This window comes from Pan paniscus, chromosome X (assembly GCF_029289425.2).
Source record: "Pan paniscus chromosome X, NHGRI_mPanPan1-v2.0_pri, whole genome shotgun sequence".
NCBI lineage: Eukaryota > Metazoa > Chordata > Mammalia > Primates > Hominidae > Pan > Pan paniscus.
In genome coordinates this window covers 57437964-57455806 of record NC_073272.2, presented here as the reverse complement: position 1 = coordinate 57455806, position 17843 = coordinate 57437964, and the positions used below count along the sequence as shown (strand labels likewise).

Here is a 17843-nt window from a genome sequence, read left to right as displayed (position 1 = left end):
GTGCCCGGCCAAAGTTCAGACTTTTCACAAAAGACTTTCATAGTCAGGGACAGAGAAGGAGGAAGAAAGGAAGGAGGAATGAAGTGATTTTTAGTGAAAGCTAAAAGTGAATAATGGTTTTTCAATTATTCCTACCTTTTCAACTTCTCCTTGTATCACTATCCCCTTCACTCATTTTATTCCAGATACATTGTTCCTTTTGTAGCATTGGATATTCTGCATTCCTTTAAACATCAAGTACTTTGTACTTGTTACTCTCTTTGGTATGCTCAGCGAAAAAAGACAATTAGATACCTGAAAATAAAGCTTCGCTTAGTTAGACTGATAGCCATATGGAGTCTTCAAAGCTATGGGAGTGAAACAATTGAGGTTGTTTATTGAGCTAAGATGCAGTTTATATGACTAGCATAGCAACTTATAGCATCACATATGTAGCATTTACCTATATATTCACTCATCCATTCATTCAGCAAATATTCATTGAGTGACTATTCTGTAGCAGAAAACATAGGTGCTTAAGAATACCTATTCATCGATTCAACTCCTATTTTCTGAGTGTCAATCATGTGCTAGAAACAATGTTGGATACTTCAATGAATGAAAGAAAAAAATGGTCCCTGCTCTCAAGAAGCTCACAGTCTACTGGAGGAAGGTAGACACTTAAACACACACACACACACACACACACACACAAATTGATTAATTACAATTTTCTGTGTGCTACAAATGAGAAGTACAAAGTGTGATGAGTGTGAATGAGGGGTTTAAAAATGTTTCACCAAGTAAATATCTATTGAGTAAAAACTAAAACAGTGTGTAGAAATTCAAAAAAAGAATAGGTGTGCAGGGGTTGGCAAAGAGAAAACCAGCCCAAGAGAACAGTAAGTGCAAAGGCTTTGATATGTAAAGGAATATAAAATATCCAACTACTTTGAGGATCACTGTGACTGAAATAAAGCAAGTGAAAGAGAGAGTGATAGAAGATGAAGTTGGAGGGTAAGAATAATTGAAAGAGAAAACATTCTTCATTTTTAGCTTTCTCAAATCACTTCATCTCTCCTTCCTTCTAATTTGTCCCTGATCATACAGATTATTTGTTGGCGGGCCTTCATAAAAAGTCTGGACTTCATTCTAAAAACACTGGGAATCTTTAAAAAGATTCGTTTAAAGGGTGAAATGATCTGATAGTTAATTTGTAAAGATTGCACTGGCTACTATGTGAGAATGGGTTGCAAGAGAGCATTTGAGGAGGTTAGTAAAGAAACCACAAGTGTTTCAATAAGAAAAGAGTGATGAATCTCATCAGATTTCATGTACAGAATAAGTACTGACATGTGAGCATTGAGTGACAAGGAAGCCACTGATGACTTTTACAAGGGAAGTTTTTGTGGAGTTGTTAAGAGCTGAGGCATGACTATAAGGTTGAAGAGCAAGTGGAAACTGAGGCAATGTACCCAGTGAATGCATATAAGTCTTTTGAGAAATCTGGTTGAGGAGAATATATAGATTTACTTGTTTACCCACGGGAAAGAAGACTGATTTTATTTTTAAGATGGAAGAAAGTATAGCTTGTTTACTGATAGAAAACATTACATACAGATAGAGAAATTGAAGATGCAAAAGGGAGAAATAATAAAGTTTCCAGGAAAGAACCAGTGAGTAGGGTCTAAAGCATAGTCCGATATTCTCTTTTTCCCACCATTAGGCTGCTAAGGCATGATGAATACATGATTTGAACTCAGCTCATCACATGATTGTGATGTCCTGGACATTTGATTCTGGAAGAAAGTATGCAGAGAAGCAACAAGAAAAAAGTACACATTGTACAGGTGTTGGAATCAACAACACCTGATTTCTAAGCACAGCAGTTTCGATGATCCCAATAGCGGTGGCCATTTCCAGAGATAGCATCAGTGCCCACTGCAGCATTCCAGTATCAGTGATAGCAACAATAAGGCCCATATATCAGATGGCTCCTCTAGTGTAAATATGGCTGTGGTGCTTTGTTCTTGCCTATTTACTCTGTTTGTTTCACTAAGCTTCCAAGCAATTCTAGCAATTACTCTGCCCTTTTCACAAATTCCTCATCTGCTTAAGTGAGACAGAGCTGGTTTCAGTGGCTTGCAACCAAAGAAACTGACTGAAACATACATGCAAAGGAAACAATGTCTTTTTTTAAAGTAAGGTGTCAATTGAGATAGAACAATACAAAAAAAAACAGTAAAATGAATAGTTGCTTCTTTGAAAAGATAAACAAAATTTATATGCAACTAGCTAGATTCACGAAAAAGAGAATATTCAAATAATTATAATCAGAAATAAAAATAAAAACATTACAACTAATACCAGGGAAATACAACCGATCATCTGACACTACTATGAACACATCTATGAACACAAGCTAGAAAATCTAAAGAAAATGGAGAAATTACTGGAAACATACAAACTCCCAAGCTTGAATCAGGGAGAAATAGAAATCTTGCATAGACCAATAATAAGTAATGAGATTGAATCAGTAAGAAAAAAAATCCCTCCCCCCCCAAAAAAAAAGCACAGGAACAGATGTATCCACAGCTGAATTCTACCAGATGTTCAAAGAACTGGTGCCAATTCTACTGAAACAATTCCAAAAGGTCAAGGAGAGAATCCTCTCTGACTCATACTATGAAGCAAGTACCACGTTAAAACCAAGCCAGGAAAGGACACACACACATAAAAACTACAGACTAATATGCCTGATGAAGATAGATGCAAAAATCCTCAACAGAATGCTAGCAAACCAAATCCAGTATCACATTAAAAAAATAATTCACCATGATTAAGTGGGTTTCATGCTATAGATGCAGGGATGTTTCCACACATGGAAGTCAATAAATGTGATTAACCACAAAAACAGGATTAAAAACAAAAAGCCTATGATCATCCTAGTAGATGCAGAAAAAGCAACTGATAAAATCCAGCATCCCCTAATGAGTTGGATCTTCAATAAACTAGACATAGAAAGAATGTACCTCAAATCATAAAGGTCATATATGACAAACCCACAGACAACATTATACCGAATATGGAAAAGTTGAAAGTATTCCCCTTCAGAACTGGGACAAGACAAGGAAGCCCACTTTGAACATTTCTATTCAACTTAGTACTGGAAGTTTTAGCCAGAGCAATCAGGCAAAAGAATAAAGGCATCCAAATAGGAAATGAAGAAGTTGAACTATCTTTTTTTGCCAATGATATGATCTTATACCTTGAAAACCCAAAAGACTCCTCCAGAAGACTCCTAAATTTGATAAATGAATTCATTGAAGGTAATAAAAATCAATATGCACAATTAAGTAGCACTGCTATATACCAATAATGGCCAAGCTGATAATCAAATCAAGAAATCAGTTCTTATTTTACATCTTTCTACACATTAAAGCAGCTGAAAAAAATAAAATATCTAAAAATATACTTAACAAAGAAGGTAAAATATCTCGACTGGAAGAACTACAAAACACTGATAAAAGAAAACATAGATGACACAAACAAATGGAAATACAATCCATGGTCATAGATTGGAAGAATCAATATTATGAAAATGACCATACTGCCCAAAGCAATCTACATATTCAACATAATTTCTATCAAACACTAATGTTATTTTTCAAAGAATTAGAAAAAACAATCCTACAATTGATATGGAACCAAAAAAGAGCCCAGATAGTCAAAACAAAACGAAGCAAAAAAAAAAAAAAAATCTGGAGGCATCAAACTACCTGATTTCAAATTATAATACAAGGTTATAGTAACCAAAAAAGCATGGTAGTGAAATAAAATACCCCCGTAGACCAATAGAACAGGATAGAGAACCCAAAATTAAAGCAAAATACCTACAAATAACTGCTCTTTGATAAAGCAGACAAAAAGAAAAGCTGGGGAAAGGACACCCTAGTCAATAAATGGTGCTGGGAAAACTAAATAGCCACAAGCCAAAGTACGAAACTGGATCACTCTCTCTCACCATATACAAAAATTAACTCAAGATAAATTAAAGATTTAAAAGTAAGATCTCAAACTATAAAAATACTAGAAGAAAACCTAAGCAATACCCTTCTCAACATTAGCCTTGACAAAAAGTTTTTGGCTAAATCCCCAAAAGCAATTGCAACAAAAACAAAAAATAAATGCGACCTAATTAAACTAAAAAGCTTCTGCTAAAAAAAAAAAAAATCAAAAGACCAAGTAGGCAACATACAGAATGAGAGAAAATACTCACAAAATACACATTCAACAAAGAACTAATATCCAGTGTGGGGAAAAGCAAGAGAGATCAGATTGTCACTGTGTCTGTGTAGAAAGAAGTAGACATGGGAGACTCCATTTTGTTATGTACTAAGAAAAACTCTTCTGCCTTGAGATTCTGTGACCTTACCCCCAACCCCGTGCTCTCTGAAACATGTGCTGCGTCAAACTCAGGGTTAAATGGATTAAGGGCGGTGCAAGATGTGCTTTGTTAAACAGATGCTTGAAGGCAACACGCTCCTTAAGAGTCATCACCACTCCCTAATCTCAAGTACCCAGGGACACAAAAACTATGGAAGGCCGCAGGGACCTCTGCCTAGGAAAGCCAGGTATTGTCCAAGGTTTCTCCCCATGTGATAGTCTGAAATATGGCCTCGTGGGAAGGGAAAGACCTGACCGTCCCCCAGCCCGACACCCGTAAAGGGTCTGTGCTGAGGAGGATTAGTATAAGAGGAAGGCATGCCTCTTGCAGTTGAGACAAGAGGAAGGCATCTGTCTCCTGCCCATCCCTGGGCAATGGAATGTCTCAGTATAAAACCTGATTGTACGTTCCATCTACTGAGATAGGGAAAAACCACCTTAGGGCTGGAGGTGGGACATGCGGGCAGCAATACTGCTTTGTAAAGCATTGAGATGTTTATGTGTATGCATATCTAAAAGCACAGCACTCAATCCTTTACCTTGTCTATGATGCAAAGACCTTTGTTCACGTGTTTGTCTGCTGACCCTCTCCCCACTATTGTCTTGTGACCCTGACACATCCCCCTCTCAGAGAAACACCCACGAATGATCAATAAATACTAAGGGGACGCAGAGGCTGGCGGGATCCTCCATATGCTGAGCGCTGGTTCCCCAGGTCCCCTTATTTCTTTCTCTATACTTTGTCTCTGTGTCTTTTTCTTTTCCAAGTCTCTCGTTCCACCTTACGAGAAACACCCACAGGTGTGGAGGGGCAACCCACCCCTTCATCCAGAATCTGCAAGGAATTCAAAAGAATCAGCAAGAACAAAAGCGAAAAGGAAGAAAAGTCAAGAATGCTGACTGTATGCAGCCAAGAAGAGCTTCTCTCATCAAAAGATAAGACCAACAAGAAGACCAGCACACTCCAAGCAGATCTTCAGAATAAAGGTATTGAGAGTGGACAGAGGGAGGACACAGAACCTGGGCTGAAGGGAGAAAAAGCTGGGAATCCTGCACATGGTTGTCAAGCACCAGGAATCATACTGGCCCTGAGTGGCTCCTAGGGAAAGGATGAGTTAAATGAGCATTGGAGTAGTACACTCTTGCACAGACATCCAGAAACCTAGCTGCAGGAGACTTCATGATCCCCACAGACATTTGAGCTGGCTGGGAGAGCTGCTTGAAGAGTTAGCAGGAACAGGACTCCAGTCAGTACAGACCCCAGAGGGTTTGGTGCAGGAATGGCTGCAGTGGAGCATGGCCAGAGATGCCCGTCCGCACTGGCTAATGATGCTTCTCTAGGTGCCTTTCACCTTTGTTAACTGTTGGACCTGGACATAACAGGGCTATCTCACCAGTGGGATAGAGCTGGTGTGATGTGAGTGCCCCTACTGTATATCAGCCTCCCCCAGGGTCCCTGCCTGGCTGCACCAGGGGCACTTCCCAGAGGCAACCACCATAGCTCGTTTACCAGCAGACTCTGCCTAACCATCAGAGAGCTTCCGCAGATGGGTCCCTGCAAGCATACAGCTGCTCACAACCTCCCCCCACTGCTTTGTGGGTGAGTGCATGTACACAGACCTCACCATCCCAGTGCCTCAAGCATGAGTACGCAAACATCACCATGACTGCCCTGTCCCACTAGCACGCATGTGTGTGCACCCTTGCCACCTCCATCACAAGCATGTATGCATGGACCCTGCCATGCCACTGCTGCCAACAGATGTGAGTACCATGCTGCCACTATCCTGACAAAGAACTTGTGCAGACAACCTCCACTGGAGTGCTCTTGCCAGCAAACCAGGAACACCTCAGCTCCTCCAGCAGAGCAGGTGTTCAACCTGTAGGGGCCAGAGAAAAAAGCTGTGGGCCTGGTACCAGCCCCCAGAATTACAGTATGCAGCCCAAGAATGCTGCGCTAATCCTTCGACCCCAGAAATCATTCAGAAACAAAGCCTGTCAACTAAATCCAACTTATACGACAGTCAAACCCTCAAGGGCATCAAATAATGCAAAAGCAAAAAGCCCTATCTAAAGGACATAAACTTCAAAGATTAAAGGAACATCATCCCACACAGATGAGAAAGAACTAGCATAAGAATTCTGATGACTCAAAAAGACAGTGTTTGTTTACCTCCAAACAACCACACTAGCTCCTAAGCAATGGCTCTAAACCAGACTAAAATGTCTGGAATGACAACCATAAGATTAAAAGTTTGGATGGCAACAAAGATTATCATGATTCAAGAGAAAGTTAAAATTGAATCCAAAAGAATCTAAAAAATCCAGTAAAACAATACAAGAGCTGAAAAATGGAATAGCCACTTTAAGAATCAAATTGATCTGAGAGAGCTGAAAAACTCCCTATAAGAATTTCATAATACAATCAGAAGTAATAACAGCAGAATAGACCAAGCTGAGAAAAGAATCCCAGCCCTCAAAGACAGGCTCTTTAAGTCAACTCAATAAGACAAAAATAAAGAAAAAATAATTTTAAAAAGTATGAACAAAATCACCAAGAAATATGGGATTATGTAAAGAGACCAAACTTATGACTCATTGGTGTCCCCGAAAGAGCAAGCAACTTACAAAAAATATTTAAGAATATTGTCAGTGAAAATTTCTGAAACTTACTAGAGAGGGAGACATTCAAATTCAGGAAATTCAGACAAACCCTCCAAGATACTATGCAGGATCATCAAGACTCATAGTCATCAGATTCTCCAAGGTCAACAAGAAAGAAAAAAATATTAAAGGCAGCTAGAGAGAAGAGAGAAGTCACCTTCACAGGGAACCTTTTACAATAACAGTGGAAGTTTCAGCAGAAATCCTACAAGCCAGAAGACATTGGGGTCTATATTAGACATTCTTAATGAAAGGAAATCCAAATTAAGAATTGCATATCCTGCCAAACTAAGCTTCATAAATTAGGGGAAATAAAATTCCATTCAGACAAGCAAATAATAAGGATATTTGTGACCACTAGACATAGTTTACAAGAGGTCCATTAGGAAGTGCTAACCACAGAAACAATAGACAATTACTGGCCACCACAAAAACACATGTAAGTACATAGACCAATAAGACTGTAAAGCATCTATACAATCAAGTTTACATGAGAATGAGCTAACATGAAGACAGGATCAAATTTCACATTTCAACACTAACTTTGAATGTAAATGGGTTAAATGTTCCAACTCAAAGGCAGAGAGTAGCAGACTGGATAAAACAAGACCCAAGTGCATGCTATAATCAAGGAACTCGTCTAACATGCAATGACACACATAGACTCAAAGTAAAGTGAATGAGGAAGATCTATCAATACAAAAAGCGGAAGTTGCTATTCTTATTTCAAACAAAACAGACCTTAAAGCAAGAAGGATCAAAAAAGACAAAAAAGGGCATTACATAAAGGTAAAGGGTTCCATTCAACAAGACCTAACTATCTTAAATATATATGCTCCCAACACTGGAGCACTCAGATGCACAAAACAAGTTCTTGGAGACCTATGAAGAGACATGGGTAAACACAACAATAGTGGGAGACTCCATTAACAGTATTAGACAGATCGTTGAGCTAGAAAGCTAACAAAGATATTCAGGAAATAAACTCAACACTTGTCCAAATGAACCTAACAGACTTCAGCAGAACACTGGACTAACAGCAGAATATACATTATTTTCACCTAGGCATGGTACGTAGTCTAAAATTAACCACACACTCAGCCATAAAGCAATTCTCAACAAATTCAAAAACCCAAAATCATACCAACTACACTCTCAGACCACAGCATATTAAACATAGAACTCAATACCAAGATCTCTCAAAAACCATACAATTACATTGAAATTAAACAATATGCCCCTGAATGACTTTTGGGTAAACATGAAATTAAGGCAGAAATCAAAGAATTCTTTGAAACTAATGAAACCAATGATAAAACATATGAGAATCTCTGGGACACAGCTAAAGCAGTGATGAGAGAAAAATTTACAGCACTAAACACCCCCATCCAAAAGTTAGAAAAATCTCAACAAAGTAACATCACAAATAGAGGAACTAAGAAAATAAGACCAAATCAACCCCAAAGCTAGCAGGAAAAAAAAATAACAAAAATCAGAGCTAAACTGAACAAAATTTAGACGTGAAAGCCATACACACAATCAACAAAACGAAAAGTTGTTTTTTTGAAATAATAAGTGAGATTGATAGACCACTAGTTAGACTGATAAAGAAAAAAGAAGATCCAAATAAACACTATCAGAAATGACAAAGGAGACATTACCACCAATGCTACAGAAATACAAAAAAAAAAAAAGTCTATTAAGACCATCTCTATAAGCCGAGTGCGGTGCCTCACGCCTGTAAACCCATCACTTTGGGAGGCTGAGGCAGGTGGATCACGAGGCCAGGAGATTGAGACCATCCTGGCTAACGCGGTGAAACCCTGTCTCTACTAAAAATACAAAAAATTCGCCGGACATGGTGGTATGCACCTGTAGTCCCAGCTACTCAGGACGCTGAGGCAGGAGAATCTCTTGAACCTGGGAGGCGGAGGTTGCAGTGAGCTGAGATCGCACCACTGCACTCCAGCCTGGGCAACAGAGCAAGACTCCGTCTAAAAAAAAAAAAAACACCTCTATAAACACCAACTAGAAAATGTAGATGAAATGGGTAAATTTCTGGGAATATACTACCTCCCAAGATTGACCAGAAAGAATTCCAAACAGAGAACAGACCAGGAATGAGTTCTGAAATTGAATGAGTGAAGAAAACAAAAACAAAACCAAAAAACTACCAACCAGAAAAAGCCCTGAACCATAAGAATCCACAGCCATATTTTACTACACATGCAAACAAAAGCTGATACCAATCTATCAGAAACTATTCCACAAAATTGAGAAGGAAGGACCCCTCCCTACCACATTTTATAAGGCCAGCATCATTGGGATACCAAAACTTCGCACAGACACAATGAGGTAAGAAAATTGCAGGCCAATATCCCTGATAAACATACATGCGAAAATTTTCAACAAAATACTAGCAGTCCACATCCAGTAACACAACAAAAAGTTAATCCACCATGATCAAGTGGATCTCCTTTATTCCTGGAATGCAAGTTTGGCTCAACATATGCAAATCAGTAAATGTGATTCATCACATAAAAAGAATTGAAAGAAAAACCACATGATCATCTCAACAGACATAGAAAATGCTTTCAATGCAATTCAACATCCCTTTACGTTAGAAACCCTCAACAAACTAAGCATTGAAGGAACACACGTCAAAATAATAACAGCAATCTATGGCAAACTCACAGCCAACATCATACTGAATGGGTCAAAGCTTAAAGCATTCTTCTAAAAAACCAGAACAAGACAAGGATGCCAACTCTCATAACTCCTATTCAACATAGTACTGAAAGTGCTAACCAGAGCAGTCAGTCAAGAGAAAGAAACAAAAGGCAGCCAAAAAAGAAGAGAGGAAGGCAAACTACCTCTCTTCCCAGATGATGTGATTCTATACCTAGAACACACCATAATCTCTGCCAAAACGCTTACAGACCTTACAAACAACTTCAGCAAAGTTTCAAGGTATAAAGTGAATGCATAAAAATCAGTAGCATTTCTATACACCAATAATGTCCAAGCTAAGAACCAAACCAAGAACCCAAGCCTATTCACAATAGCCACAAAAACAATAAAATAACTAGGAATACAGCTAAACAGAAAGATGAAAGATCTCTACAATGAGAACTACAAAACACTGCTCAAAGGACTCAGAGATTAAACAAACAACTGGAAAAACATTCCATTATCATAGATAGAAAGAATCAGTATTATTAAAATGGCCATATTCCAAAAAGCAATTTCTGATTTCAATGCTATTTCTATCAAACTACCAATGACATTCTTTACAGAACCAGAAAAAAACTATTCTATAATTCATATGGAACAAAAAAGTATCCCAAATAGTCAAACCAATCCTGTGCATACAGAACAAAACCAGAGGCACCACTCTACCTGACTTAAATGGTACTACAAGGCTACAGTAACCAAAACAGCATGGTACTGGCACAAAAACTGGTTCATAGATGAATGGAACAGGTTAGAGAGCCCAGAAATAAAGCCACATACCTACAGTCATCTGACCTTGACAAAGTCAAAAACAAGAAGCAATGGAAAAATGAATTCCTATTCTATAAATGGTACTGGGATAACTGGCTAGACATATGCAGAATATTTGAAGTGAACCCTATCTTTTCCCCACATACAAAAATAAACTCGATGTGAATTAAAGACTTAAATGCAAAACGTAAAACTATAAAAACTCTAGGAAAAATCCTAGGAATATAATTCTGAACATAGGCCATGAAAAATATTTCATGATGAAGACTCCAAAATCTATAGCAACAACAGAAATGGATAATTGAGACCTAATTAATTAAACAGCTTCTGCAAAGAATAATAAATTATCAAGAGAGTAAACAGACCAACTACACAACAGAAGAAAATATTTGCAGACTATGAATCCAAAAAGGTCTAATATCCAGAATCTATAAGGAACTTCAACAAATTAACAAGCAAAAACAAAACAACCACATTAACAAATGAGCAAAAGACATGAACAGACACTTCTCATAAGAAGACAAACAAGTGGACAAGAAGCATATGAAGAAATACTAAGCATCACTAATCATTAGAGAAATGAAAATCAAAAACATAATAAGATAACATCTCATACAAGTCAAAATGACAATTATTATAAAGACAAAAAATAACATATGCTTGTGAGGTTGCAGAGAAAAGGGAATAAATATCCTGCTGGTGTTAATGTAAATAAGTTTAGCCACTGTGGAAAGCAGTTTGGAGAATTCTCAAGAAACTTAAAACAGATCAGTGGAGCCAAGATGGCCGAATAGGAACAGCTCCAGTCTACAGCTCCCAGCGTGAGCAACGCAGAAGACGGGTGATTTCTGCATTTCCAACTGAGGTACCGGCTTCATCTCACTAGGGAGTGTCAGACAGTGGGTGCAGGACAGTGGGTGCAGTGCACCGAGCGTGAGCCGAGGCAGGCCGAGGCATCACCTCACCCAGGAAGTGAAAGGGGTCACGGAATTCCCTTTCCTAGACAAAGAAAGGGGTGACAGATGGCAACTGGAAACGAGTCACTCCCACCCTAATACTGCACCCTTCAAATCGTCTTAGCAAACGGCATACCAGGAGATTATATCCCGCACCTGGCTTGGAGGGTCCTACGCCCACAGAGCCTCACTCATTGCTAGCACAGCAGTCTGACATCAAACTGCAAGGCGGCAGAGAGGCTGGGGAAGCGTGCCTGCCATTGCCGAGGCTTGAGTAGGTAAACAAAGTGGCCAGGAAGCTCCAAATGGATGGAGCCCATGGCAGCTCAAGGAGGCCTGCCTGCCTGCCTCTGTAGAACCCAGCTCTGGGGGCAGGGCATAGCCAAACAAAAAGCAGCAGAAAACTCCGCAGACTTAAATGTCCCTGTCTGACAGCTTTGAAGAGAGTAGTGGTTCTCCCAGCATGCAGCTGGAGATCTGAGAATGGACAGACTGCCTCCTCAAGTGGGTCCCTGACCCACAAGTAGCCTAATTGGGAGGCATCCCCCAATAGGGGCAGACTGACACCTCACACGGCCGGGTACTCCTCTGAGACAAAACTTCCAGAGGAATGATCAGGCAGCAACATTTGCTGCTCACCAGTATCTGCTGTTCTGCAGCCTCCACTGCTGATACCCAGGCAAACAGGGTCTGGAGTGGACTTCCAGCAAACTCCAACAGACCAGCAGCTGAGGGTCCTGACTGTTAGAAGGAAAACTAACAAACAGAAGGGACATCCACACCAAAATCCCATCTGTATGTCACCATCATCAAACACCAAATGTAGATAAAACCACAAAGATGGGGAAAAAGCAGAGCAGAAAAACTGGAAACTCTAAAAATCAGAGCGCCTCTCCTCCTGCAAAGGAACACAACTCCTCACCAGCAGTGACATTAAGAAACTCACTCAAAACTGCTCAACTACATGTAAACTGAACAACCTGCTCCTGAATGACTCCTGGGTACATAATGAAATGAAGGCAGAAATAAAGTTGTTCTTTGAAACCAATGAGAACAAAGACACAACATACCAGAATCTCTGGGACACATTCAAAGCAATGTGCAGAGGGAAATTTACAGCACTAAATGCCCACAAGAGAAAGCAGGAAAGATCTAAAATTGACACCCTAACATCACAATTAAAAGAACTAGAGAAGCAACAGCAAACACATTCAAAAGCTAGCAGAAGGCAAGAAATAACAATCAGAGCAGAAATGAAGGAAATAGAGACACAAAAATCCCTTCAAAAAATCAATGAATCCAGGAGCTGGTTTTTTGAAAGGATCAACAAAATTGATAGATCACTAGCAAGACTAATAAAGAAGAAAAGAGAGTAGAATCAAATACATGCAATAAAAAATGATAAAGGGGATATCACCACCGAGCCCACAGAAATACAAACTACCATCAGAGAATACTATAAACACCTCTAGGCAAATAAACTAGAAAATCTAGAAGAAATGGGTAAATTCCTGGACACATACACCCCCCCAAGACTAAACCAGGAAGAAGTTGAATCTCTCAATAGACCAATAACAGGAGCTGAAATTGAGGCAATAATTAATAGCTTACCAACCAAAAAAAGTCCAGGACGAGATGGATTCACAGCCGAATTCTACCAGAGGTACAAGGAGGAGCTGGTACCATTCCTTCTGAAATTATTCCAATCAATAGAAAAAGAGGGAATCCTCCCTAACTCATTTTATGAGGCCAGAATTATCCTGATACCAAAGCCTGGCAGAGATAAAACAAAAAAAGAGAATTTTAGACCAATATCCCTGATGAACATCGATGCAAAATCCTCAATAAAATACTGACAAACCGAATCCAGCAGTACATCAAAAAGCTTATCCACCATGATCAAGGGGGCTTCATCCCTGGGATGCAAGGCTGGTTCAACATATGCAAATCAGTAAACGTCATCCAGAATATAAACAGAACCAAAGACAAAAACCACGTGACTATCTCAATAGATGCAGAAAAGGCCTTTGACAGAATTCAACAGCCCTTCATGCTAAAAAATCTCAATAAATTAGGTATTGATGGGACGTATCTCAAAATAATAAGAGCTATCTATGACAAACCCACAGCCAATATCATACTGAAAGGGCAAAAACTGGAAGCATTCCCTTTGAAAACTGGCACAAGACAGGGATGCCCTCTCTCACCACCCCTATTCAACACAGTGTTGGAAGTTCTGGCCAGGGCAATGAGGCAGGAGAAGGAAATAAAGGGTATTCAATTAGGAAAAGAGGAAGTCAAATTGTCCCTGTTTGCAGAAGACATGTTTGTATATCTAGAAAACCCCATTGTCTCAGCCCAAAATCTCCTTAAGCTGATAGGCAACTTCAGCAATGTCTCAGGATACAAAATCAATGTGCAAAAATCACAAGCATTCTTATACACCAATAACAGACAAACAGAGAGCCAAATCATGAGTGAACTCCCATTCATCATTGCTTCAAAGAGAATAAAATACCTAGGAATCCAACTTACAAGGGATGTGGAGGACCTCTTCAAGGAGAACTATAAACCACTGCTCCATGAAATAAAAGAGGATACAAACAAATGAAAGAACATTCCATGCTCATGCGTAGGGAGAATCAATATCATGAAAACGGCCATACTGCCCAAGGTAATTTAAAGATTCAATGCCATCCCCATCAACCTACCAATGCCTTTCTTCACAGAATTGGAAAAAACTACTTTAAAGTTCATATGGAACCAAAAAAGAGCCCACATTGCCACGTCATTCCTAAGCCAAAAGAACAAAGCTGGAGGCATCATGCTACCTGACTTCAAACTATACTACAAGGCTACAGTAACCAAAACAGCATGGTACTGGTACCAAAACAGAGATATAGACAAATGGAACAGAACAGAGCCCTCAGAAATAATGCCACATATCTACAACTATCTGATCTTTGACAAACCTGAGAAAAACAAGAAATGGGGAAAGGATTCCTTATTTAATAAATGGTGCTGGGAAAACTGGCTAGCCATATGTAGAAAGCTGAAACTGGATCCCTTCCTTACACCTTATACAAAAATTAATTCAAGATGGATTAAAGACTTACATGTTAGACCTAAAACCATAAAAACCCTAGAAGAAAACCTAGGCATTACCATTCAGGACATAGGCATGGGCAAGGACTTCATGTCTAAAACACCAAAAGCAATGGCAACAAAAGACAAAATTGACAAATGGGATCTAATTAAACTAAAGAGCTTCTGCACAGCTAAAGAAACTACCATCAGAGTAAACAGGCAACCTACAGAATGGGAGAAAATTTTTGCAATCTACTCATCTGACAAAGGGATAATATCCAGAATCTACAATGAACTCAAACAAATTTACAAGAAAAAAACAAAGAGCCCCGTCAAAAAGTGGGCAAAGGATATGAACAGACACTTCTCAAAAGAAGGCATTTATGCAGCCAAAAGACACAAGAAAAAATGTTCATCATCACTGGCCATCAGAGAAATGCAAATCAAAACCACAATGGGATACCATCTCACACCAGTTAGAATGGCGATCGTTAAAAAGTCAGGAAACAACAGGTGCTGGAGAGGATGTGGAGAAATAGGAACATTTTTACACTGTTGGTGGGACTGTAAACTAGTTCAACCATTGTGGAAGTCAGTGTGGTGATTCCTCAGGGATCTTGAACTAGAAATACAATTTGACCCAGCCATCCCATTACTGGGTATATATCCAAAGGATTATAAAACATGCTGCTATAAAGACACATGCACATGTATGTTTATTGCGGCACTATTCACAATAGCAAAGCCTTGGATCCAACCTAAATGTCCAACAATGATAGACTGGATTAAGAAAATGTGGCACATATACACCATGGAATACTATGCAGCCATAAGAAATGATGAGTTCATGTCCTTTGTAGGGACATGGATGAAGCTGGAAACCATCATTCTCAGCAAACTATTGCAAGGACAAAAAACCAAACACCGCATGTTCTCACTCATGGGTGGGAGTTGAACAATGAGAACACATGGACACAGGAAGGGGAACATCACACCCCGGGGCCTGTTGTGGGGTGGGGGGAGGGGGGAGGTATAGCATTAGGAGATATACCTAATGTTAAATGAAGTGTTAATGGGTGCAGTACACCAACATGGCACATGTATACATATGTAACAAACCTGCACATTGTGCACATGTACCCTAAAACTGAAATTATAATAAAAATAAAATTAAAATTAAAAAAAAAAGAAACTTCAAACAGAACTACCATTTGACCCAGCAGCCTCATTACTAGGTATGTACCCAAAGGAATAGAAATCATTCTACCATAAAAATACATACATACACATGTTCATCATAGCACTCTTCACAATAGCAAAAACATGGAATCAACCAAGATGCTCATCAATGGTGGACTAAGAAAATATGGTACATATATAATATGGAATACTATGCAGGCATTAAAAAAGAACAAAATCATGCCCCTTGCAGAAACTTGGATGGAATTGGAGGCCAAAATCATAAGCAAATTAAGAGAAAACAGAAAACCAGATACTACATGTTATTTGAGAGTGATGGCTGGGAGAAGATGAGGATCAGAAAGCTATGTATCTGGTGCTATACTCATTACCTGAGTGCCAAAATCATGTATACACAAAACTCCCATGACATGCAATTTACCCATGTAACCAACTTGTACATTAACTCTGTGAACCTAAAATAAAAGTTGAAAAAATCAAATAATCTCATTAAAGTGGGCAAATAACGTGAACAAACATTTCTCAAAAGAAGATACATGAGGTCAAGATGGTCAATTGGAAGCAGCTGCGGTCTGCAGCACTCACAGAGAAGAATGAAAGTGGCAAGTGAATTAAACATCTTCAGCTAAAATATCCAGGTTCTCATACTGGGACTGACTAGGCACAACCTTATCCACCATGATCAATTTGGCTTCATCCTCAGGATGCAAGGTTGGTTCAACATACACAAATCAATAAATGTAATTCCTCACATAAACAGAACTAAATAGAAAAACCATATGATTATGATGCAGAATAAACCTTTGATAAAAATTAACATCTATTCATGTTAAAAACTCTCAATAAAGTAGGTTTTGAAAGAACATATCTCAAATTTATAAGAGCCATTTGTGACAAATCCACAGACAATATCACACCAAATAGGCAAAAGCTGGAAGCACTCACCTTGAAAACTGGCACAAGACAAGAATGCACTCTCTCACCAATGCTGTTCAACATAGTATTGGAAGTTTTGGCCAGGGCAATCAGGAAGAGAAAGAAATAAAGGTATTCGAATATAAAGAGAGGAAGTCAAATCATCTTTGTTTGCAGATGAAGTGATCCTATATCTAGAAAACCGCATCATCTCAGCCCAAAAGCTTCTTAAGCTGATAAGCAACTTCAGCAAAATCTGAAATACAAAAATACAAAAGCAATGGGCAAAAATCACTACCACTGCTATACACCAAGAACACGCAAGCAGAGAGCCAAATCCTGAATAATCCCCCATTCACAGTTCCCACAAAAAGAATATAATACCTAGGAATAAAGCTAACAAGGAAAGCGAAGGACCTCTTGAAGGGGAACTACAAACCACTGCTCAAGGAAATCAGAGAGGACACAAACAAATGAAAAAAACATTCCATGCTCCTGAATAGGAAGAACTGATATTGTGAAAATGTCCATACTGCCCAAGGTAATTTATAGATTCAATGCTCTTCCCATTATACTACCATTGACATTTTTCACAAAATTAGAAAAGAAAAAAAAAAACCTTTTAAAATTCTTATGGAACCAAAAAAGAGGCTGAATAGCCAAAGGAATCCTAAGTGAAAAGAACAAAGCTGGAGGCATCATGCTACCTGACTTCAAACTATACTACAAGGCTGCAGTAACCAAAACAGCATGGTACTGGTACAAAAACAGACACATTGACCAATGGAACAGAATAGAGAATTCAGAAATAAGACAGAACATCTACTACCATTCTGATCTTTGACAAACCTGACAATAACAAGCAATGGGTTAAAGACACCCTATTTAATAAATGGTGCTGGGAGAATGTGGTAGCCATATGCAGAAAATTAAAGAATTAAAAATTGCTTACACCTTACACAAAAATTGATTCAAGATGGATTAAAGATTTAAATGTAAAAACAAAAACTATAAAAGTCCTAGAAGAAAATCTAGGCAATACCATTCAGGACATAGGCACAGACAAATATTTAATGACGAAAACATCAAGAG

At 38.8% G+C, this 17843-nt stretch overlaps 1 long non-coding RNA gene across 3 annotated transcripts in view; it reads right to left on the bottom strand.

Annotated features, from left to right (window-relative positions):
• LOC134729826 (uncharacterized) overlaps nt 1–17843 on the bottom strand; it is a 298887-nt gene that overhangs the window by 203841 nt on the left and 77203 nt on the right. Inside the window, exon 2 of one of the 3 annotated variants that reach the window (XR_010111310.1) lies at nt 16782–17007. The exons of the other annotated variants lie outside the window; for them this stretch is intronic. This is a non-coding gene — a long non-coding RNA (uncharacterized LOC134729826). The remainder of the gene's footprint in view (nt 1–16781; nt 17008–17843) is intronic. 3 annotated transcript variants of the gene reach the window in all.